This window comes from Rhinoraja longicauda, chromosome 18 (genome assembly GCF_053455715.1).
Source record: "Rhinoraja longicauda isolate Sanriku21f chromosome 18, sRhiLon1.1, whole genome shotgun sequence".
Lineage (NCBI taxonomy): Eukaryota > Metazoa > Chordata > Chondrichthyes > Rajiformes > Arhynchobatidae > Rhinoraja > Rhinoraja longicauda.
This window is the reverse complement of record NC_135970.1, coordinates 10330004-10355624: the sequence shown is the minus strand read 5'-3', so window position 1 is coordinate 10355624 and position 25621 is coordinate 10330004. Positions and strand designations below refer to the sequence as shown.

The window sequence follows — 25621 nt, the reverse complement described above, 5'->3', positions numbered from 1 at the left end:
TGCAATTTCTTGTGACAACCCACTGGCTGGATTCAGAACCATTATACCCGGAATGGTGTAAGAAATATTTCAGGAGGTGCCTAAAGGTGACATATGTGGAGAAATGCCAGCTGGGAGATCGATCCGCTCAATCCCATCTATGAACGTAGAGAGAGACGTATACTGTAGTTAAAGAGACATTTGTTGAATGCACAGACACAAATACCCTATTTTCTGCCTATTATTACTCTGGGCAACATCTCTTAAAACAGATAAGAAAATGCCAGCCGAGCTACTGAGCATCTGAAACCACAAGACAACATTTCCTGGAAAAATACATCTTCCAAAAGACTGACAACCTCTAACAGATGTGTGCGTGAAAGGAAGCCAAGACAACAACCATGTGGAATCATTACGGAGTAATGGAATCATAGGGTCATACAGCACGGAAGCAGGCCCTTCTGTACAACTCATCCATGCTGACCAAGATGCCACATCTAAGCTGGTCCCATTTGCCCATGTTTGGCCCATAGGTTGATGGTAAATGTTAACTAAATTAAATGTATAACTGAGATTCCCAACTGGCGACATATCTATCACATGAGCATGCCGTAACTTTGCTCTGGGCATGTTTATTTCCAGTTACTTGGCCTTGGTCCATGTTCTGAACTCAGTTTTCAGTATCCAAATTTGACCCAGTAGAGTTGGAAGACCTGCGCAGAAAAGGCAAGCCACTTGTATGTTGAATGGTTTGTCACAGCTTTTGGCTAAACTAGGTTATGCAAATAATGTTTGAACATAATATATTTTACTATTTTACTTGAACAGCTCTAATTTCCACATCACAAATTAGAAACACCAGCAAAAGCACAAAAGAGACTTGCAAAAATACTCTCAGAAATGGTTGTTAAAATCAATCGAAAGGATTGCAAGCTCATTTCATGGGGAAGGGGTTGAAGAAAAATTAATTTTTCGAGTTTTGAAAGAGTTTGAAGGATTGTTGAGCGGGCGGATGGAGAATTCATTTGCAAAGATAGTAAAGTCACTTAAGGGCCTGTCCCACTTAGGTGATTTTTTAGGTGACTGCCGGCGACTGTCAAAGTCGTAGCAGATCGGCAAAATTTTCTTTTACCCTACGACAATGACCACGACAATGCCGAGTCAGGTCGAGATTACACCGTCTTCGGAAACATCGAGAAATTCCCACGCTTATCAATGCTTCTCCGGCGTCCCAATTTTCGCTGAAATCACTGACAAGTCTGTAATTACTTGAGAGTCTTGAAATATAACATCTTGCCCGGGTTACTTGAAAACCAAGCTTCATGGTAACAAGGCATAAATTGGATTGACTTCTAGTTTACTAATAGCAGTATTAAGAAATTTAATTTTAAACGTGGTTAAATGGATTTTAGTGCGGAGTGTGGGCATTCTTTGAAAATGTACGGGAGATGCATATCTGGTTTCTGGGTTGCATATCTGGGTTGGGAGCCTGTTTTAAATGTAATCACTGATGGCCATAAACATCGTGAAAATTCCCACACTTACCTGACCGTCAAACTGTGGCCTCCTATCTACCTGTCAAATGTCCTGATGGTAAATAAATTGGTTAAACACAAGTATTTTATGGTATCTTCAAATGACTTTTCTTAATTTAATATTACGTGCTTCTAAATGCATCTAAGACAACCTAGCAAACCTGGGGACAGCATGCGACAGCGCCCGCAATAAGCAACAATACCTGGCGACAAGCCAGCTGTCGCCGAGAAATTTCAAACCGGTTGATTTCTCAGCGACGCGCCGAGATCCACTACAATTCTTTGAAAACTCCTCACGATCATGCCCGCGACACCCCGGCGAACTGTTGGCGACAGCCTAGTCGCCGGCAGTCGCCTTAAAATCGCCTAAGTGGGACAGGCCTTTTTAGGTGAGTGTGGGAAAGATTAAAAGAGATTTACGAGGCAAGTATTTTGCACAGAAAGTGGTAGGTGCCTGGAATTGGGTGCCAGGGGAAGTGATGGAAGCAGATACAACAAGGGCGGCAAAGTGGTGTAACAGTAGAGTTGCTGCCTCAGAGTGTCAGAGACACGGATGCAAACCTGACTGAGAGTGCTGTCTGTATGGAGTTTTGCAGGTTAATTTGCTTCTGTAAATTGCCACTGTTGCATAGGATGGGATAGCATAGAACTAGTGTGAACAGTTGGTCAACATGAACTTGTTGGGCCAAAGGGTCTGTTTCCACACTGTGTCTCTAAGCTAAACTAAACTAATACCAATGTGTTTGAGAGGTATATGGACAGACACATGGAAAGGCTGGGGATGGAGGGATACATGCCGCAGATGCTGCAGATGTGCAGTTTAAATTAGCATCATGATTGCACAGACACAGTGGGCCAAAGGGCTTGTTCCTGCACCTGTGCTATTCTATGTTCTGTTAGCAACATTAATAATACCAGCAATGTCAGCAATATGGAGCATAGCTTCTACGAGACAAACAGACTCCACGTCACCAATGCATTGTCCCAACCCGGGTTAACGATGTCCAAATCTACAAAATGGAGATACTGCATCTTACCATTTGGGTGAAATTGTGAATGGTGGATTTAGAATTGTGATACGTATTACTAAACTCCACGTTGACATTAAAGTTTTAAGGAAATAGTATTTTTAAGAGAAAAGTTATGTTTTTGCACAGATAAATAGGAATCTACATTGCTTTGAGAAGCAATTGCTTTGAGAAGCCTCAGAAGGCAGTGGAGGCCAATTCTCTAAATGCATTCAAGAGAGGGGGTATGGGGAGAAGGCAGGAACGGGGTACTGATTGAGAATGATCAGCCATGATCACATTGAATGGCGGTGCTGGCTCGCAGGGCCGAATGGCCTACTCCTGCACCTATTGTCTATTGACTATTATTTACTCAAATAGACCTGGATAGAGTGGATGTGGAGAGGATGTTTCCACTAGTGGGAGAAACTAGGACCAGAGGCCATACCCTCAGAATAATAAGAAGTACCTTTAGAAAGGAAACGGGGAGGAATTTCTTAAGTCAGATGGTGGTGAATCTGTGGAATTCATTGCCACAGACGTCTGTGGAGGCCGTTAATGGATATTTTATGATGCAGTTTGACAGATTGTAAGGGTGTCAGGAGTTATGGGGAGAAGGCAGGAGAATGTGGTTGAGAGGGAAAGATAGATCAGCCATGATTGAATGGCGGAGATGACTTGATGGGCCGAATGGACTAATTCTGCTCCTCGAACTTATGAACTTATTTATGCATGTCGTGCTGCAATTCTCACTGGTGAACAGTATTGTGTGTAGGAAACACATTGTATCCCTCAGCAGAACACATGGCCTGACGTGATCAGCTTCAGAACATTATTTTATCACAGCACTCCCTTCATAAGATCATAAGGAATAGCAGTAGAGTGAGGCCATGCAGCCCATCAAGTCTACTCTACCATTCAATAATAGCTGATCTATCTCTCCCTCCTAACCCCATTCTCCTGCCTTTTCCCTATATCCTCTGACACCCGTACTAATCAAGAATCTATCTATCTTTGCCTTAAAAATATCCACATCCTTCTGTGGCAAAGAATTCCACAGATTCACCATCCTCTAACTAAAGAAATTTCTCCTCAACTCCTTCCTAAAAGAGCGTCCTTTAACTCTGAGGCTATGACCTCTAGTCCTAGACTCTCCTACTAGTGAAAACATGTATCCACATGTATCATTTGTTTGTGGTCCATTGAAGAATGAGTTGATCTTGTTGTACATGCTTGACCTCAGACCATAGAAACATAGAAAAATAGGTGCAGGAGTAGGCCATTAGGCCCTTTGAGCCAGCACCACCATTCAATATGATCATGGCTGATCATCTAAAATCAGTACCCCGTTCCTGCATTTTCCTCATTTCCCTTGATTTCTTTAGCCCTAAGAGCTAAATCTAATTTTTTCTTGAAAACATCCAGTGAATTGGCCTCCACTGCCTTCTGTGGCAAAGAATTCCTAAACAACCGTGACCAAACACGTCTAAGGAGGTTGACCTTCACTGGACTCTCTTCATTAGGAAGGCACCGTGTGGCCCACTGAAACTTCGCCTTCAGACAAGTCCCTGAACAGGGAGAGCTTTGCCAGTGATTTAAATTTAAGATCATTAAGTCCTTCCAAACAACAGAAGCAAATTATACAATTGATCGTGCACCAACAATAAAACAACAGTCACATTGCCCCAGTTGCATGCTGCTCCGGTAGCTCTCGCAGACCTTTCCACCTACAACAATCTTCAGTACCCTCATTATCTGAAAAGACCCTCTTTGAAGCTGCCATGTGTCATCTTTGTGAATAAAACTTGAAGAGGAGCATAGGAGCGCTCTGTCTCCACAATTAGGACAATTGATGGCATCCATAAGTTCTGATATTTCGATAAAATGGGCGGAGTGGGTTTGGGGGCTGGTGCTACTGTGTTCTTGGTGGATATCTAATGTTATTGTAAGAAAATAACTGCAGATGCTGGTACAAATTGAAGGTATTTATTCACAAAATGCTGGAGTAACTCAGCAGGTCAGGCAGCATCTCAGGAGAGAAGGAATGGGCGACGTTTCCTTCTCTCCTGAGATGCTGCCTGACCTGCTGAGTTACTCCAGCATTTTGTGAATAAATACCTTCTAATGTTATTGTAATCCATTGCAGATTACACAGGGATCGGGTGGAAGAGGATACTAATGAGAAACTAGTGATGGAGAAGTGTCCTGGTCACGAGATTGGTCATTGGCACTGATGCGGAGTTTTGCTCATGAAAATCCTCAACACGGGTTATAATTGAGCAGACCCCCCTTCGGTCTCTATTCTGTGCAATGCATAACTAACCTTGCCCACAGGTGCTTAATATAGTGGAACCGTCAATAGTACTCACCATCTGTGAGAATTGTGATAAAGAAGGCATAAGGTAGGCTTGCTTTCGTATAAGAGTCAGGATGTCATGATGCAGCTCCATAGGTCTTTAGTTATGTCGCATTTGCAAATATAGTGTGCAGGTCTTTAGTCAGGAAGGATGTGGAGGGATTGGAACACGGAGGTTTGCCAGAGTGATACCCGGATTAGGGGGCATTAGTTACAGAGAGAGTTTGGACAGACTTAGATTGATTCCTCTGGAATGCCAGATGTTGAGGAGAGACCTATTAGAAATATGTATAATTATGAATATATACATTTGGAGAGGCAACAGGTCACTTTCAATACCAGCCCACAGTTAAATAGCCAACCAAGACCAGCCAGTGATTAGTATAAGCTGAGGGACAGGTACACACGCAGCCATAAACTGCTGGGACCTCCATAATGGGAGGAGATGATGAGGATGTACCTGTGATGGGTGTGGGAAGGTGGTTTAGTTTAGTTTAAATGTGGAAACAGGCCCTTCGGCCCACCGAGTCAGCACTGACCAGTGATCCCTGTACATGAACACTATCCTACATACACTAGGGACAATTTACACTTATACCAAGCCAATTTACCTACATACCTGTACGTCTTTGGAGTGGAGGAGGACAACGAAGACCTCGGAGAAAACCCACGTGGTCACGGGGAGAATATACAAGCTCTGTACGGACAGCACCCGTAGTCACAAGCGCCGTAAGGCAACAACTCTACCGATGTGCCACATGTTGGGTGGGGGGGGTTAGATCTTTCTATGCTTGCTACACATCCAGGGAAAACTAGCACTTCAGGATTCAGCCAAATCTGAGGCCAAAGTGTACACAACTTGGAGACTCTGCATCTCAAACAAACATCCTGCCCGCTCTGCAGTGCTTTCAGCTTTGTTTTAATCACATTTCCTTCAGACGGAAAGTGTTATTTTCCTCCTGCTGGCAAATTGATCCTGTTGGCAGGAACAATCAACAGATAGAAATCTGAGTTGGGCCATTGGACAGGCTGTTAACATTTATGTTTATTTTAGTTCTGGTTTTCTTTGTCGTACTGTCATTCTGTGGCCAACATTTGCTGACCTCTGATACACAATAGCTCGAATCAGAGAGAATGAGTTGCAAATTTATAACAGTTATCTGAAAGCGGGAGGAGGTATGCAGAAATAACTGGTGCAAGCACCAGACCGGGAGCAAACGTTTCTTCATGCGATGAGACTATCCGTTTCCCTTAGCGATGGATTTACATTAATAACATGTATTGATGGGAATGTTGGAAGGATTAGTGTTGGATTAGCAGATATGGGTGTTTGATCGTCAGCATGGACCCAATGAGCTGAAGGGCCTATTTCCATGGTTCTGCAACAGTAGATAGGCACATGGACATGCAGTTAATGGAGGGATGTAGATCACGTTCAGGCAGAGGAGATTAGTTTGACGGCATCATTTTCAGCACGGGCATTGTGGGCTGTGGGGCCTAGTCGAGTTTTGTACTTTCTATGTTCCATTAACAAGGCAGCGCACTCATAAGGCACACACTTGAAGCCTGTTAATCCACAACATGGTCTTTCGGGCTAGAACTGGAAGGAATCATGTGGATCTGACTTCAAGGGAGTGTAAGAAAATAACTGCAGATGCTGGTACAAATCGAAGGTATTTATTTCGCAAAATGCTGGAGTAACTCAGCAGGTTCTCAGGTAACTCAGCAGGAGTAACTCAGACAGAGGTTCACCTGCACCTCCTCCAACCTCATCTATTGTATCCGCTGCTCTAGATGTCAACTTCTTTACATCGGCGAAACCAAACGCAGGCTCGGTGATCGTTTCGCTCAACACTTTCACCTTAACCAACCTGATCTCCCGGTGGCTGAGCGCTTCAACTCCCCCTCCCACTCCCAGTCTGACCTTTCTGTCATGGGCCTCCTCCAGTGCCATAGTGAGGCCCACCGGAAATTGGAGGAACAGCACCTCATATTTCGCTTGGGCAGCTTGCAGCCCAGTGGTATGAACATTGACTTCTCCAACTTTAGATAGTTCCTCTGTCCCTCTCTTCCCCTCCCCCTTCCCAGTTCTCCCTCTATCTTCCTGTCTCCACCTATATCCTTCCTTTGTCCCGCCCACCTGACATCAGTCTGAAGAAGGGTCTTGACCCGAAACGTCACCCATTCCTTCTCTCCTGAGATGCTGCCTGACCTGCTGAGTTACTCCAGCATTTTGTGAAATAAATGACTTCAAAGGAGGATCAGTTGTGAAACGGGCATTCCCTTGTCTTTTCAATTATCCATTAGGTGAGTTGGATTAAAACCACGCTGATTCTTGGCCAACCTTTCAACTGGCAGGTCATTGCAGCTGCTGTTCCTGCTTCGACACAGGTGCACTTGTATTGTTGGGCACTGGATGGAGGCGAGAGCATAACTCGGGGCTGATCTGTCCTCGCCCACCACTCAGCACTTACCATCAGCCTGAGCTGAGGTAATCTCTCTCACCCAAGCCCACAAATCACACCATGACCTTTCTAATCTGCATGGATCGCCAAGCCGCTAAATAAACATGCTGAGGCTTCGGGGCACTCCCGGCAATGTAGGCTCTGAATTTATATTCTTTAAATAAATATCGTTCTCTGCATCCTGTGTTCTGTGGTGGATCTGAAGGTGATGGAGACTGATGAGACATACATTCTGGCCTTCATGGTTACCGGTTGTAGATTGGGAAACCAATGTGCATGGGTATGATAGATCAGGACCGTGGGTGTGCTATGTTCAGTATGACTCACCCTCTGTTCAAAGCAAAGCATGGCTTGCTTGATTCTCATACAAAATAATAACTTAGGGGAAATGTAGGGCAGGTGATTTCCTAACTTTTGCTGTCAGCTTTTAAATTTATTTTTTTCTTATTTGGGCTCAGAGCAGTGGTTACCTTCTGCATACGGAGGCCTGGAGATTGCAGGGTTCTTCCCTGGGTCAGCATTACTTCCTCCTCCTGTACCAAACCACTCCTCTGTACCCCAAACCTGCTGCCTTCCTCTCCTGTCCTCCCCACCTCATGAGCGATCAGCCTGCTCTTGTATTCACTCTTGTCTGTTCCCCTCTCCCACCTATTCCTCGCCCTCTTGCTTCTTATCCATCCAATGCTGGACTCTGACTAGTCTTCGACAGAAAGTAATAAGTATTTCTTCGTCAAAGGATCATTAGAGCACGACCACTCAGGAGATATTCTTCATGTAAAGAGTAGGGTCGAATCCTCAGGTTCCCCCCACGAGAAGTTCTCAGCTGAATCCACTGAAAATTGCCCATTTTCAGGTGAGATCGAGGTTCACATGCACCTCTCCAAACCTCATCCACTGCTTCTGGTGCTCCCAAAGTGGTCTCCTTAACATGCCGAGACCAAGCACAGTCTACAGTCACAGAAGGCTGTGGAGGCCAAGTCAATGGATATTTTTAAAGCAGAGATAGATAGATTCTTGATTAGTACAGGTGTCAGGGGTTACGGGGAGAAGGTAGGAGAGTGGGGTTAGGAGGGAGAGATAGATCAGCCATGATTGAATGGTGGAGTAGACTTGATGGGCCAAATGGCCTAATTCTGCTCCTATCATTTATGACCTTATCACTGGGCGACTGTTTCACGGAACGGTCTAGCTCGGTCTGCCAAGTCCTGCCAGCTTATCCGGTTGCTAACCATTTATGTTCTGAAATGGCAGATCAAATCCATAAATGAAAATACTGGTGTAGAAATCTGAAACGAAAATTAAAATGTTGGAAGCTCTCAGCAGGTCAGGCAGCACCTGTGTGAAATGAAACAAAGTGATCGCTTCAAGTTAGTAACCATTTTCTCTTACCACAGATGCAGCCTGAGTGCTTTCAGCATTTTCTGTTTTTATTTCAAATCAAATCCCTTGTCAGTTCTGTAGATACAAGAACTGCAGATGCAGTTGACAAAAAGGGCAAAGTGATGGAGTAACTCAAAGGGTCAGGCAGCATCTCTTGAGAACATGGACAGGTGATGTTTCGGCTCGGGGCCCTTCATCTTCAGTCTGAAGAAAGGTCCAGTCCCAAATTCTCCAGAGACGCTGCCTGACCTGCTGAGTTACCCCAGCACTTTGTGTCTTCCCTTGTTTGTTCTGTTGATATTGACAAAAATGAGCGAGATAAGTATTTCTTCAGGAACCCGGTTTGCTGAGGATTTAACAGGCCGGTGACACAGGGAACAACTCTATGCTCGGCTAGCTGGTGACAGGGGCTCACCACCTCAGGTTGATGGACGTGTTAAAGGAAGTGGAGGGGGTGGTGGTGGTCTGGGGAAAAAAAAGCAAGGTTTGGCTGGGAGGATTCTGACCTGGGAGAATGACCCAGCTAAACACTGGGCTAATATCCAGGAACCATCTGAATCCCAGGCTCAAATTGGAATATTGCTTGGTATATCTTGTCCCAATACAAAGCTGCAAATGGAGTGGAGGACTAAGGTTGATGTGTCCCTCCTGTACATACCTAGCCGGCGACCATGCTTGGATTCAGGCTGAACATGAAAGTTGAGAATGGCTGACAGAGGTTCCTGGGAACAAAAGACACACTGATTCCCCTTCGCGCAGTGGTAGAGTTGTTGTCTTACAGCGCCAGCGACCCAGGTTCGATCCTGACTACGGGGGCTTGTCTGTACGGAATTTGTACATTCCCCCCATGACCTGCATGGGTTTACTCCAGGATCTCCGGTTTTCTTCCACACCCCAAAGATGTGCAGGTTTGTAGGTTAATTGGCTTGGTATAATTGTAAATTGTTCCTAGTGTGTGTAGGATAGTGTTAATATGTGAGGATCTCTGATCGGTACGGACACCGTGGGCCTGTTTCCATGCTGTATAACTAGACTAAATTAAACTAAACTAAACTATTTAAAAGATGTTGGGTCCTCTCATGCCCTCATTTTAAAAGATGCTGGATCCTCTCATGCTCTCGTAGCTCACCCGGCATTCTCAGATACTCACTGGCGCTGAAGCGAGGAGGGAATGCTGAAAGAAAAATAACAAAAAACACGCATGAAGCGTAAGGTTAATGCTTGAACATTCAAAGAGCTAGCAGAGGGACAATGGGCCGAATGGTCCTCTTGGTACTGAAAGGATGTGTGGTCCCTGGGTTTTCGTGTGCAGATAAATATCTCTAAGCTAACAATGCCTTGGAGTCTGAAGAAGGGTCTCTACCCGGAAACGTCACCCATTCCCTCTCTCCTAGATGCTGCCTGACCTGCTGAGTTACTCCAGCATTTTGTGATACCTTCGATTTGTACCAGCATCTGCAGTTATTTTCCTACACAAGCCTTGGAGTCAATCGGTGGTTTGCCCTCTGAACCGAGCTGGTGTAACAGTCCTGGGTGAGTGGTCAGGGGAGGACAAATTCAAAAACAAGTCTCACTGTCATTGAGAAGGAACAGAGAAGGGGCTGATGTAAAATCGGCACAGATAACTGTGAAATCACACAAATCCCATCAATGACTTACCATTGTTTATTCTTAATTGGCCTTTCATGAGGAAGATGAGCATGTGATTGATGGAACAAATGAAAAGAAAAGGAAATGCAAATGCTGGAACTCTGATGTAAGAACAGACAATGGTGGTTGCAGAGAGGCTGATGAGTATTATCTACTGTTTTCTTGTGAGATCTGGCGCTCTGTTTTTAACGAAGGAGTTAAAAGGGAGATAAATAGTGAAGAAATATTCCTTGCTTGTTGTCATTCATCCAGAACCATTTTCTGAAAGTGCTATTGTTTTTCTCGGGGTCCTGAATTGATCTGGACACATGTAGACCTGTCTGTTTGCAACGCTGGACCTTGTTACGATATCGATGGTCAGCGGCGTAATCATCTGCAGCAGCTTGGTATTTGCAGAGATCCAATGGCTCTCCATTGCGGATCCCAAGTGCAGGCGGCCTTTGTATTATCGGGGTGGAGGGGGTTGTGTTCCTTGAAACTTGTCCTTATCACGATTTACACGCTAACGTAAAGCCGCACGTAGCCCAGAGCATCACGCAAACCAACCTCCCTTCGATAGACTCCATCTACACTTCCCGTTGCCTCGGCCAGGCCAGCAGCATAACCAAGGACAAGTCACACCCTGGTCATTCCCTTTTCCCCCTTCTCTCATAAGGCAAGAGGTACGGATGTCTGAAAACGCGTACCTCCAGAATCAGGGACAGTTTCTTCCCTGCTGTTATCAGGCAACTGAACTGTCCTCTCACCAACTATAGATTGGTCCTGACCTCCCATCTGTCTTATTAAAGACCTCCAAACTATTTTTAATCATATTTTACCGGGCTTTATCTTGCATTAAACATTATACCATAAACATTACTCCAGCACTCTGTGTCTGTCTTCAGCACTGTTCTATGTTGTGTTTGTGTGTGCAAGGATGGTTTGAATGGTGTTGTGGTACAAGGGGAATGTTGAAGGATCTGGCATCCCTGGTAGTGTCCAGTTATTTGTTTGTTTATATAAAACGCCGTCAGCAAAGGGGGGCACCGAGAGTGCAGGGTAAAGTAAGACTGTTCGATGATCGTTGTGTAACTTTCTCGTCGCCAGAAACGACAAAGGGTAGGTTCACGAGATTGATCTCTGGGATGGCGAGACTGTTATATGAGGAAAGACTGAAAAGACTAGGCTTGTATTCACTGGAGTTTAGAAGGATGAGAGGGGATCTTCTAGAGACATATAAAATTATAAAAGGACTGGACAAGCTCGATGCAGGAAAAATGTTCCCAATGTTGGGCGAGTCCAGAACCAGGGGGCACACAGTCTTAGAATAAAGGGGAGGCCATTTAAAACTGAGGTGAGAAGGAACTTTTTCACCCAGAGAGTTGTGAATCTGTGGAATTCTCTGCCACAGAAGGCAGTGGAGGCCAATTCACTGGATGAATTTAAAAGAGAGTTAGATAGAGCTCAAGGGGCTAGCGGAATCAAGGGATATGGGGAGAAGGCAGGCACGGGTTACTGTTTGTGGATGATCAGCCATGATCACAATGAATGGCGGTGCTGGCGGTGCTGGCTGGAAGGGCCGAATGGCCTCCTCCTGCACCTATGTTCTATGTTTCTATGTTCCTATACCCTTTATCCTGTATCTGTATACTGTGGACAGCTTAATTGTAATCATGTATAGTCTTTTCGCTGACTGGATAGCATGCAACAAAAAACTTTTCACTGTACCTCAGTACACATGTCAATAATAAACTAAACCAAACATCACCTGTGCGTGCGGTAAGAAATGTGAGTCAAAGAACGGCCACTTTTGTGTTTATTTATTTATTTATTTCACATAAATTCCGTGAGAGACAATTTAATTCCATATCACAAATGTTGGGAGTCGTAATTTGTGAACTGGTTTAGAGCCGATTTCCATAACCGGACAGGCCATAATGTGGGGGCTGCTTTATTCAGCTACAATAATACAGGAATGTAGGAGCAGGGGGAAGCTACCTGACCCCTCGAACCTGCCCCATCATTCAATATGGTTGTGGCTGCTCTTCGCTCGTCTCAAGTCATCTTCTGGGTCAGTTGCCCACAGGTCTCAGTTCACCAATCTATCAAAAACATATCCGCCTCCACTTTAAATACTCCTAACAATCCAGCCTCCATTAAAACAAGGGAGAGATGTGATCCCGCAGAGTTACAAAGGGTGAGACATATTGGGACAAAAAGAAGCATTGGTGTTCTACTAGACCCCACTGAGAAACACTATCAGACATATTCTGAGTGAGTTGTCAGTTCACCCAACACCAATCTCAGTTCCACCGTGATCGCGCTTGTGGCTTCGGCTGTGCCCAGCTTAACCAGCTCTACCCAACTTCCCAGTGCCGTAAACACTCATTGAAGAATGCTTCCTGGAAAAGCCCCAAAACGTAACTGGAATAACAACAAAATACTGCAGATGTGGAAAACTGGAAACAGAAACATAAAATGGTGGCGATGTTGTGCAGTTCAGGCAGTGAGTGCATTTCTACAGAAACAAAAACTTTGATGTAAGGGTGATGTTGTTTTCTTTAGAATATAGGTATTTCAAACCACATTCGGCTGTAAAGATTGCTATGTACAGGCATTGCAGTGGTAGCTGAAACAGAACCCATTAACTGATATAATCAGTTTACTGTGTTGTGTATGAAAGTTGGCAATACAGCTGATTCATTTCAGCACTGATATAATCAGCATCCGTTTTGGGTGACATGTCTTGCTGCCTTTCATTTTAAGTCATCGGCCTTGTTTATTGCCAACGCGATTTTTATTTTTATTTTTAGCATTTACAACTTCTTCCTTTCATCTCGGCGTTGGAGGTGATGGAGGCCATCGCACCAACTAACTTCGGTAATTTCTTCGGGGAAACGTAGGCTTTAGTTTTCCAGGCAGAATGACAGGTCAGAAGTTACAAATCCTAGTCTGTGTGGAGTCAACATCAGTGGAAAGAGTAGGAATTGTTGATTTGCCGGCTCTGTGCCTCACAGCTCCAGTAACCCAAGTACAATAATGGCTTCCCGTGCTGTCTGTGTGGGGTTTTCATGTTCTCCCTGTGACTCTGTTGGTTTGGTTTGGTTTTCTCTTGCATTCCAAAAATGTGCTAGTGGTAGGCCAGTTGGCCGCTTTAAATTGTGCGCAGTGCGTGGGTGAGTGAGGTTTGTGGGATTGTAATTGCACTGCGAGCAGCAATAGATTTGAGGGGCCAAATGGCCTCCTACACTGTGAGGAAGTATGGTATAGCAATCATGGACGAGAGAAATGGGAATGAATGCGATTGCACCTGGAATTGCTGCTCTTGTTCTCAGTTCTACAAGGGTGTTGAGTGGACATTGAAAGTGAAAAGAAATGGCCTCTGCTTATGGATGACTAATGACTTGACTTACTGTGGCAGAATACCCATGTGGGCGACCTGCTGTCAGTCCTTGTTAGACTCCACTGTACATCTGCAAAATTTCAAGAGGAATCAGGAATAATTGGGTAGTATTCAAAGGATTAAGTAAATGGGTTGCTTCATAGGATAATTACAATTGATTATCAATTAAGTGTATGTGGCATTCATCAGATTACACAGTTCCAAGACATAGACTACGTGACCATACCTACATTTAGCAGTGACGTTATTTAGACGTACATTGAGCTTATGTAAATGTGTGGTTGTTATTCTTTAGCCTTTGTAGCATAATCCTCTATGCTATGCCAATTATTGATTTACGCAAATTAGTTTTTTTTTGAAAACCATGTTTAGTTTAGTTTAGTTTAGAGATACAGCGCTGAAACAGGCCCTTCGGCTCACCGAGTCCGCACCGACCAGCGATCCCCGCACATTAACGCTATCCTACACACCCTAGGGACAATTTACACTCATACCAGGCCAATTTACCTACATACCTGCACGTCTTTGGAGTGTGGGAGGAAACTGAAGATCTTGGGGAAAACTCACGCAGTCACGGGGAGAACAGACAAACTATGTACAGACAGCACCCATAGTCGGGATCGAACCCGGGTCTCAAGCACCTTGTGTGGTAGAGCAAGCAACAGGCACGTTGCCCCATCTGAAGCCTTTCTTCTAATAGCCCCCACATTGGGGGAAATGGGCTGCTAACGATTGGGGCGACACAGAAGAGGATCAGAATGGGGTAGAGAGGGGATCATGGTGGATAGGGCTAGAGAGGAAGAGAAGGCAGTGTTAAACAGATGTGTAGAGGATCAGTAGTTTGGATAAAGAACCGATCATGACCCGGATAACATTAAGCAATGATGGGATGGGTTGGGGTCGGAATGAACATCAAGCAACTATTTAAATGGAGACCCATCTTTGAGAAGAGTGACACCTTAAATTAATGCATCATCACTGATTATGCCAGCATGCAATACTGCAAGTTAAGAAGAATTGCCCCAGAAGTCTGGTATTTAAATGGCTTTGAGTCTGATGATGTTCCTTTTAACTGGTGCTGTTGCCGCCTGGAAATCATTCTTGCTCTTCAACTCTAAATAAAATTAAACCATGATTACAGACACTAATGTTCAGCTGCACTAAATTTACTTGTCTCTTAGAGTTATAGAGTCATGCAGCAGAGAAACAGGCCCTTGGACCCAACTCATTCAGGCTGACCAGACCATTTAAGCTAGTCCTATATCACTCTGAACCTTCCTATCCATGTACCTGTCCAAATGTCTTTTCAATATTGTTGTCATACCTGCCTCAACTACTTTCTCTGGCAGCTCGTTCCATTCACCCACCACCCTCTGTGTGAAAAAGTTATGCCTCAAGTTCCTATTAAATCTATCGCTTCGTGCCTTAAACTCATGCCCTCAAGTCCTTGATTCCTCTATTCTAGGAAAATAAACTCTGCATTCACCTTACCTATTCCCCTCATGATTTTATACACCTCTATCAGGTCACCCCTCAACCTCCCAAGCTTCAAGCAATAAAATCCTAGTCGCCAAACCTCTCCCTATAGCTCAGGCTCTCGAGTCCTGGCAACATCTTCATTAATCTTCTCTGCACTTTGTCCAGCTTAATGGCATCTTTCCTGTCGCATGGTGACCTTGCCAATGTCTTGTACACTGGCAACGTAATGTCCCAACACCTATACCCAATTCCATGATTGATGAAGGCAAACTTGCCCAAAGTCTTCTTCAGCATCTCATCTACCCGTGAAGCCGTTTTCAGACAACTGGGTACTTGTACCTCTTGATCCCCTTTGCTCCATAACATTCCACAAGGCCCTACCGTCAACTGTCAAGGTCCTGACCTGGTTTGATTTCCCAAATGCAACATCTCACAATTATCTGAGTTATACTCCATGTGCCATTCCTTGGCCCACCTGCCCAGCTGATCAAGATCCTATTGTAATTCTTGATAAACATCGTCATTCTCTGCCCATGACGACACTTATTTTACTGTTGCCTGCAAACTTACCTATCATCCCTTGCAGATTCTCATCCAAATGATTGTCCTTGTCATGGGTGATAAACAGCAATGGTCCCAGCACTGAACCCTGTGTCGTACCACCATCAGTCACAAGCCTCCAGTCCGAAAAACAACATTCCACCACCACCCTCTGCTACCTACCATGAAGCCATTTCTGTATCTAATCAGCAGGGTTTCCCCTGAATATTATCTAAAAAAGATTGTGGCAGTCTTGCCCAAGGTAAAATCATCAACAATTCAATCTTGTTTTTTTCCCAAAGTTGTATTTTTTAAAAAGCTTCTTAGATCCTTTGAAGTGGAGGAGACATTCTGTTCATTACCCACCCCACACTGTGTAGGCTGGGCACTCTGCACATGCTGTAAATGAACAGCTAGCAATTCATCCTGACTCCCATGAGATCCAATTATCCAAAGATTAGGCTCTTGCAAAAGGCTGAGGCCTTGAAGCAATAAAGGTATTTAAAGACACTAAAAGATTGTTAGGTAGATTGCGAAAAGTGCAGGGGTATAAGTTTTATTGCTGTGGCTCACAACACAACAAGCTTGAGCTGCAAACCTGACTGCCAAATGCAATTGAACACTTTGGACAGTTTTTGGCTCAGTACTCCATTTTAAGGCATGCGTAGTTCAGTCGAGGCAGTCGAGGCAGTACCTCATGGTATCAGAGACCTTGGGTGCTGTCAATGCTGACCTCGGGTGGTATCGATGTGGAATTTGCACGTCTTTCCTGGGAGCGTGTGGGTTCCATCTGGGCGGCCTAACTTCCTCCCACATACCTGAGACGTACAAAATGGTAAGTTAATCATACATTGTAAATTGCCCTTCGTGTGGAGGTAAACGGGAGAATCTGGAGAATATTGATGAGAGTGTGGGAAGAATAAAATGGGATTTGTGCAGGATTAATGTAAATGGGTGGTTGATGAATAAAATGTAGTCAGTGGGATCAAAAGGCCTGTTTCCGTAGTGTAAGTGTATACAGCTCAGTGACTTCATAGGAAGACATTGGGCACACCGGAAGGAAGATTTTTACAAATAAGTTGCAATTCTCTTCATAATTTTAAAAAAGAAATAGGCAAATCACTCCCTTATGCACCTGTTTAAAAAATATTGAATAGCCACCTGATAACATATTGTGATGATTCTTTGAAGACGTTTTATGTATATATATATGAAAACTAGACCAAGTGGACCCATTGGGCCCAAACCTCCCCTGCATTGGTGCAGCACCTTCTCCTCCCCCACTCCCCCTCCCCTCTCCCCCCTCCCCTCCCCTCCCCCTCCCCCTCCCTCCTCCCCCTCCCTCCCCTCTCCACCCCCTCCCCTCCCCACCCCTCCCCTCCCCCTCAACCCTTCCCCCCCTCTCCATCCCCCTCAACCCCCCTTATCCTCCCTCCCTCCCTTCCCCCTCCCTAGGAGATAGATTTAAACTTTAAAATGTGAATAACTTAAAAAATATAACACCAATTTCAATGAAACTTCTTCCATTAGCACCAAAGTGACGACGGTGAGGAAGGTGGGCCTAAAATTGTCGTGTACCGTTTTGGCTGTAGTTCAGGAATGAACAAACAAACAAACGAGAGTTTTAGTATATAGATGTACAAGGAACCATTTTGGTTTGGAAACTTTAGCGATCTGGCTTTGAAAGGCTTCTATGGGTTCACTTAAATCAAATACGTTGCTCAGAAAATAAATTCTTTGGGAAACCTTCAGGTGCAATTGTCATTGAGGTTACCACCTGAGCAGGCACCAGATTAGATGGCAGTCTGCAGCACCACAAATGCAAACAGGTTATGTGGTTTCTTCCACATATTTTACTATTAGCATCAAGGCAACATCAGCGGTAAAATGTTTACAGGAAATTAGTTCCCTTGGTGTGAAACCATTGAAAGTCCTGTCAGTACTGAGAGTCCAATAAGTAGTAAAAAGGGAGTGCACATTTGAACATTTTCAAATGAGATGTTTGTTCACAGCATCTACACATATGAACACAAACACACTTATATAGACACATAGTTATGTGCTCATAAACATGCCAGCTTATACATAAACAGGTACGAGTGTAAGCATTTTTTCGACAACCTTTTCCCTTGCCTTTCTGAAAGATTAACTACACCTGTAATGTTTTCAAATCTCAGACTCAATATAAAACCACTTCTACATTTGGCAACACAGACTGAAGCATAGAATAACTCGGATTCCAGATAGTTTTCCTATAACTCAAAACAGTTGTCAACTACCTGCCAGTCATTAATAGCATGGGAATCGTAGTATAACTGGATGGTGATATTTTCAGAGCTCTCTGAAAATTCATGGGTCATTCATGAGTCTAAGTAAATTTGTTCTTTTCTCTGAGTGTATCTTTTTCTTCGGTAGTAACTGTCCCTGCAGAATCCTATCTGTGCATCACTCCTGATGTTTTGCCAAACTCACCAGAGGAAACAAAAATCAGCCAAACAATTCTGTTCCCATTGGCTCTTAAATAACCACAAACATAAACTGCACACATGAATCTCTGGTAGGGACAGTGTTGAGTGTAGGTTATGATGCTTGTGCAACTGAATAGAAACTAGGAATGAGCTGTAACGATTGCACTTAGTGAGATCACCGATGATCTCCCTTTCATTCAACCACATTCCCATCCAATGCACTAATTCCTTGATTCACCTGGTATTCCAAAAGTCTATCAATCTTGGGTGCAAATAAACACAAGGAATGAGTTTCGGCAGCTCTCTGGAGGAGAGAATTCCAGGAATTTGCAATCCTCCAGATAAAATGTCTCCACATTTCAAACCAAAAAGGTCAACACGTCATCCTGAGATTTTTTTCTCTTTTAATTCCACACTCTGCAAGGAGATGGAACAGCCTCAGCATCAATCTCAGCAGTCGCTGTCAGAACCTTTCATGTTTCAATTACATTGCTTTTTATTCATCTGAACTCCAGTGACCATGAGCCAACTTCCCCAATCTCTCTCCATCAGACAACGCTTCATCACAGCAATTACGTCAGTGAATCCAAACTACACTGAGTATTTCTTTCCTTGCATATGGTCTGAAACTTCAAACTTCTCCAAAGCTTTGAACAATTGCAATAAGATTTAAGTACGCAATTACTACATCTCCTTTGCACACTTACCACTTGTTTAGTTTAGTTTAGTTAGTTTAGTTTAGAGATACAGCGCCGAAACAGGCCCTTCGGCCCACCGAGTCCGCGCCGACCAGCGATCCCCGCACATTAACACTATCCTACACACGAGGGACAATTTACAATTATAACAAGTCAATTAACCTACAAACCTGTACGTCTTTGGAGTGTGGGAAGAAACCGAAGAAAACCCATGCGGTCACAGGGAGAACGTACAAAGCTCCGTACAGACAAGTGCCTGTAGGTAGGATCGAACCGGATTCTCCAACGCTGTAAGCGTTGTAAGGCAGCAACTCTACTGCTGTGCCATCATGCCATCCGCCTTCCTGATAATTTGTTGTAACTGCATATTAACTTTCTATGTTTTTGCAGGCAAGGGTTACTCCAATCTCATGAGCCATCATTTTATGTAAAAACCTCTTATGTAATATTTGTCTTCTGAAGTGTGAAGATTTGTTCAATTGACAAGTTACCCCTATCCACCATTTAGTTAAAATCTTAGAATACTCTTACTCGATTACTCAAATACAAATTCCCTTTCACTAAACCACGCTGACTCTGACTAATTTTATCACTTTTAACCTAAGTGGTATGTTGCTCTAATGGTGGAGCCAGCCAGTGAGAGGTTACTGATCTATAGTTTTCTGTGTTCTCTGCCTTGAGTAGCAGTGTTATCTTTACTGATGTCCAATCCACAGTATCCATTCCAGAATCCAATAAATTCCGATGATCACCTTTATGCTAGGAATCTGGCTAACATTGTTTTCATTGTTTTCATTTCCGCATTCTAATCATTCCTTGGTAGTCTCAGTCTACGGACACTCTCACCTTTACATACTGACTGCCACAGTCTCGCACAGAGAAGCTTACTGTTACTCACATGAATGCCATGTTAATGATAGCGCCAAGGTTTCATAGACACTGGTTGCTTTCTTTCACAGACTCACTCAGTCTTACTCTCATGCTGTCACAGATCCTGTTACCATCTCTGTCACAGCCGTGTAAACATTGTCTCAATAGCATCACTGCTAAGACCTCCTGACAGGTAAAACCACAGATCTCATCGACTCTCATGGTCTCATATTAGGTTGGTAGTGGGGAAAAAAACTAAGGCAATGCTACATTGCAACCCAGTCAACCTACAGAATAACAACCGTGTGTGCAGAAAGGAACTGCAGATGCTGGTTTAAGCCGAAAATAGACATAAAATGCTGGGGTAACTCAGCAGGACACGCAGCATCTCTGGAGAGAAGGAATGGGTGACGTTTCAGGTCGAGTCTGAAGAAGGATCTCGACCCGAAACGTCACCCATTCCTTCTCTCCAGAGATGCTGCCTGTCCCGCTTAGTTAAGGGCCTGTCCCACTTAGGCGATTTTAAGGCGACTGCCGGCGAATAGGCTATTGCCGACAGTTTGCCGGGGTGTCGCGGGCATGATCGTGAGGAGTCTTCAAAGAATCGTAGTGGATCTCAGCGAGTCGCTGAGAAATCAACCGGAGTGAAATTTCTCAGCGACAGCTGGCTTGTGGCCAGGTATCGTTGCTTATTGCGGGCGCTGTCGCATGCTGTCCCCAGGTTTGCTAGTTTCTCTTAGATGCATTTAGAAGCACATAATATTAAAATAAGTAAAGTCATTTTAAGATACCATAAAATACTTGTGTTTAACCAATTTATTTACCGTCAGGACATTTGACAGGTGGATTGGAGGCGACAGTTTGACGGTCAGGTAAGCGTGGGAATTTCCGCGATGTGTATGGCCATCAGCCATTACATTTAAAGTAGGCTCCCAACCCAGATATGCAACCCAGAAACCAGATATGCATCTCCCGTACATTTTCAAAGAATGCCCACACACTTTTCACAAAAATCCATTTAACCCAAATTTAAATTTCTTAATACTGCTATTAGTAAACTGGAAGTCAATCCACTTTATACCTTGTTACCGTGAAGCTTGGTTTTGAAGTAACCTGGGCAAGATGTTATATTTCAAAACTCTCAAGTACTTACCGACTTGTCAGTGATTTCAGCGAAAATTAGGACGCCGGAGAAGCATTGACAGCGTGGGAATTTAGCGATGTTTCCAAAGATGATGTAATCTCGACCTGACTCGGCATTGTCGTGGTCATTGACGTCGGGTAAAAGAAAATTTTGGCGATCTGCTACGACTTTGACAGTCGCCTGCAGTCGCCTAAAAAATCGCCTAAGTGGGACAGGCCCATTACTCCAGTCTATCTTTGGAATAACAACTGGGTTTTGTGTGCTGCAAACCTGGACAAAACAGTGCAGATCTTCAAATGATTGTGTAATGAACAAAAGAAATCAAGAGAATGTATTAAAAGTTAATAGCAAGCCCAGAATGTATTGTAACCTGGAACCACCCATTGTGCTAATTGAGATCACCAAGCTGATGAACTACACTGGTGACACCAAGTTCCTTTAAAAAATACAGTGTATTTTGTAATGTAATCTGCCTTCAATTATTTCCATTTATTGGAAACTTATGTTTCAAACCCCAGGGGATTTTTCTTGCTTTATTTCAGAATGACAGAGATGAAGTAAATTCTCTTCTGTTTATTTCTACACATCTGGAGTATTGTGTACAGTTTTGGTCTCCTAATTTGAGGAAGGACATCCTTGTAATTGAGGCAGTGCAGCGTAGGTTCACGAGATTGATCCTTGGGATGGCGGGACTGTCATATGAGGAAAGATTGAAAAGACTAGGCTTGTATTCACTGGAGTTTAGAAGGATGAGAAGGGATCTTATAGAGACATATAAAATTATAAAAGGACTGGACAAGCTAGATGCAGGAAAAATGTTCCCAATGTTGGGGGAGTCCAGAACCAGGGGCCACAGTCTTAGAATAAAGGGGAGGTCATTTAAAACTGAGGTGAGAAGGAACTTTTTCACCCAGAGAGTTGTGAATTTATGGAATTCTCTGCCACAGATGGCAGTGGAGGCCAAATCACTAGATGAATTTAAGAGAGTTAGATAGAGCTCTGGGGGCTAGTGGAATCAAGGGATATGGCGAGAAGTTGGGCACAGGTTACTGATTGTGGATGATCATTATGATTACAATGAATGGCGGTGCTGGCTCAAAAGGCCGAATAGCATCCTCCTGCACCTATTTTCTATGTTTCTATGTTTCTATCTGCCCACAAAGCATAAACTATAAAGTTTGCCATGCAAATAAAAATGCATTTAAAGAAAATAAAATTCTGTTTGGCATTTGTTTTGATGCAGTAAGGATGAGTTCCTGATCAGACTGGGCCAAGTGGTCATTCAACTCAGTCAACCAATAGAGAACGGCACGGTGGCGCAGCGGTAGAGTTGCTGCCTTACAGCACTTACAGCACCGGAGACCCGGGTTCGATCACGACTAGGAGTGCTGTCTGTACGGAGTTTGTACGTTCTCCCCGTATCAGCGTGGGTTTTCTCCGAGATCTTCGGTTTCCTCCCACATCCCAAAGACGTACAGGCTTGTAAGTAAATTGGCTTGGTATAAGTGTAAATTGTCCCCGGTGTGTGTAGGATAGTGTTAATGTGTGGGGATCACTGGTCGGTGCAGACTCGGTGGGCAGAAGGGCCTGTTTCCACACTGTATCTCTAAACTAAACTGGATGAAACTCCACTGACAACTGCTCTCTGTACTGGCAAGTGAAATTGAACAGTTTCGGTTTTTAGATCTTTTTTTAGATTTAGAGATTTTCCCTTGAGACAAACCCCGACAAATGTTACAAAACTTTTGTGGCATGGTTTACCATCAGTTTGGGATCAACTGGTGTAGGAAGTCAATTCCCTGGCCAGATCTAGTATTTGACATCTACAACATTACCAAAACTGACTTTCAGCAAAAAAAACAATGAATGATATTTTCCCCTCTGATTTTCCAACCAGGTTTCTGCATAAAAGTGTGTAAGATGCTGGATTAAACCGAAGATAGACACAAAAAGCAGGAGTAACTCAGCGGGACAGGCAGCATCTCTGGAGAGAAGGAGTGGGTGACGTTTCAGGTCAAGACCCTACCTCAGACTGGTTATGGATAATGAAAATGACGTGCCTCTCATTTCCCTTATCCCTAACCAGTCTGAAGAAGGGTCTCAACCTGAAACGTCACCCATTCCTTCTCTCCAGAGATGCTGCCTGTCCCGCTGAGCTACACCAGCTTTATGTGTCTATGTACCGCATAGAAGGGCCTGATTTTAATTGGTTTGTGATTTCTATAACCTTCACCCCATTTCACACCACCCCTCCCCACAGCACAACACTCCCCCACCTACTTTACTAAGTATTTTCACAAGTTCACACGTTATGGGAGTAGAATTAGGCCATTCGGCCGATCGTGTCTACCACGCCATTCAATCATGGCTGATCTCTGCCTCATAATCCGATTTTCCTTCCTTCTCCCCATAAACCTTGACACCCGTTCTAATCAAGAATTTGTCTATCTCTGCCTTAAAAATATCCACTGACTCGCCGTCCACAGTCCTCTGTGGCAAAACTCAACAGATCAACTACCCTCTGATTAAAGAAATTCCTCCACACCTCCTTTCTAAAAGAGCACCCTTTAATTCTGAGGCAATGACCTCTGGTCCAAAACTCTCCCACTGGTGGAAACATCCTTTCCACATCCACTCTATCTATGCCTTTCATTATTCTGAAAGTTTCAATGAGGTCCCCCCCTCAACCTTCTAAACTCCAGTGAGTAGAGGCCCATCATATGCTCAAATGCTCATCATATGTTAACCCACTCATTCCTCAAATCATTCTTGTAAACCTCCTCTGGACCCTCTCCAGAGCCACGAGGCAAAACCAATTAGTAGTATTTGATAGGCAAATGCTGTCCTTTGCCATGGAAGCCTGTGGGGTGCAGGTGCTAGTCCAAACAATTGCCTTCAGCTGTCGTGCTCTGTACCATCAGGAATCAGCATCAGCAGCAAAACACAAAACCTTTCAGCTTGCGTAGCTTGTTTCTCTAACAATGTACAGGGTGCTAGAGAAGGGAGACCAAGGGGGTTCGTTTGGACTGTGTCACCGTTTAACCCCCTAATGAAAGATTGTGTTTCATCATGTTGGCATTGTCGATGTGTCCTTTGTAAGTACAGACCAAGAATCATAAAGCTGGCCAGAAGGCAAACTGCAAAACCTTCCTTATATGGAAATATCAAGACTGCACATTGCCTGTTGAAACACATGTTGTTTTCAATTCTCCTTGCTTCCATTTCTGGAGATTTTTGACTTGCATTAATAATAGAGCTTTCTCATGTCCCGCAGTGAGTTGCAGTCACTGAAGTTATTTTCAAAGTGCTGTTACTAGCATCATGTAGGAGTCCTTGCGGAAGAGCCCATTGCAAGCCTAAACTACGAGTGACTACAGGTTCTTTAACCACAAATGGAATTTCCCCTGAACCCAATATGCTTTCACTGAATGCACACACACGTTTCAGTCTCACGGTATTTTTCCCCACCCGCAGAGGCCAATTTCACCATCCCAGCTGTGACCTTGGGTAAGATCAGATAACTGAACATTGAACCGGGAGCCTGTTAATTGCAAAAATGCATTGTTTTACTGACGATCATTGATGGAAGAAATGATCGTCAGCGACAATGCATCCAAGGTTTGAAGGTGGAGCACACTATTTTAAGAAAAAAGAACACACAGTGCTGGAGTAACTCAGCGGGTCAGACAGCAACTCTGGAGAACATGGATAGGTGATGTTTCGGTTTAGTACCCTTCTTCAGTCCCCACTCAAAACGTCACCCATCCATGTTCTCCAGAGATGCTGCTTGACCCGCTGGGTTACTCCAGCACTTTATGTCCTTTTTTTGTAAACTAGCATCTGCAGTTCCTTGTCTCTACACTTTATTTTTACTTGTGAGTCCAGATCATGGAGGTGAAATCAGAGCAAGTGCACAAGTCTGGCATTTTTCTATTCTTTTATAATTCTGTGGTAAAGGAACATAGGAAAGAAAAGTAAAACTAGCATTTATGAACAATCCTTCGCCACCTTAAGATGTCCCAAAATACGTTAATGTAAGTAAAATACTTCTGAAATGTAATCAGTGGTGTATCTGCATATCCCCGAAGGACTGAGATCCTGCCTCAAACTAGTTTGCTTTTAAAACCCTTAACTCCATCTGCTACTTCTAAAATTGACTACCTCGACACAATACTGGCTAGCTCCTTTCATTCTACCCTCTATAAAATTGACATAGTCCAAAACTCTGCTGCCCATGTCCAACTGATTTCATATTCCCTCTCCCAATTCCCTCTTTATTTGCTGCTCTTTGTAGGATCAATACCTTGAATTTAAAATTCTTGTTTTTTCAGATCTGACCCTTCCATGAGACCATAAGACATAGGAACAGAATTAGTGAGCCATTCGGCACATCGAGTCTGCTCCACCATTATTTGATCATGGCTGATCTGTTTTTCGCTCTCAACCCCAATCTCCGGCCTTCTCTCTGTAACCTTTGACGCCCTTACTAATCAAGAACCTATCAATCTTCCTTTACAATCCACCCACTAGCTTGGCTTCCACAGCCATCTGTGGCGATGAATTCCCCAGATTCACCACCCCATCATTGCAACCGAGCTGAAATCTCAGCACTCCACGTTTACATCTAAGATTTGAATACACTGCCTATTGTTCTCTCATCCAGCAAAT

General features: G+C 43.9%; 1 protein-coding gene across 4 annotated transcripts in view; it reads left to right on the top strand.

Annotated features, from left to right (window-relative positions):
* LOC144602064 (proline-rich protein 5-like) overlaps nt 1-25621 on the top strand; it is an 85078-nt gene that overhangs the window by 9538 nt on the left and 49919 nt on the right. For 3 of the 4 annotated variants that reach the window (XM_078414747.1, XM_078414751.1, XM_078414752.1), the window contains exon 2: nt 22197-22435. The exons of the other annotated variant lie outside the window; for it this stretch is intronic. The gene's annotated coding sequence lies outside the window, so the exon portion shown is untranslated. The remainder of the gene's footprint in view (nt 1-22196; nt 22436-25621) is intronic. 4 annotated transcript variants of the gene reach the window in all.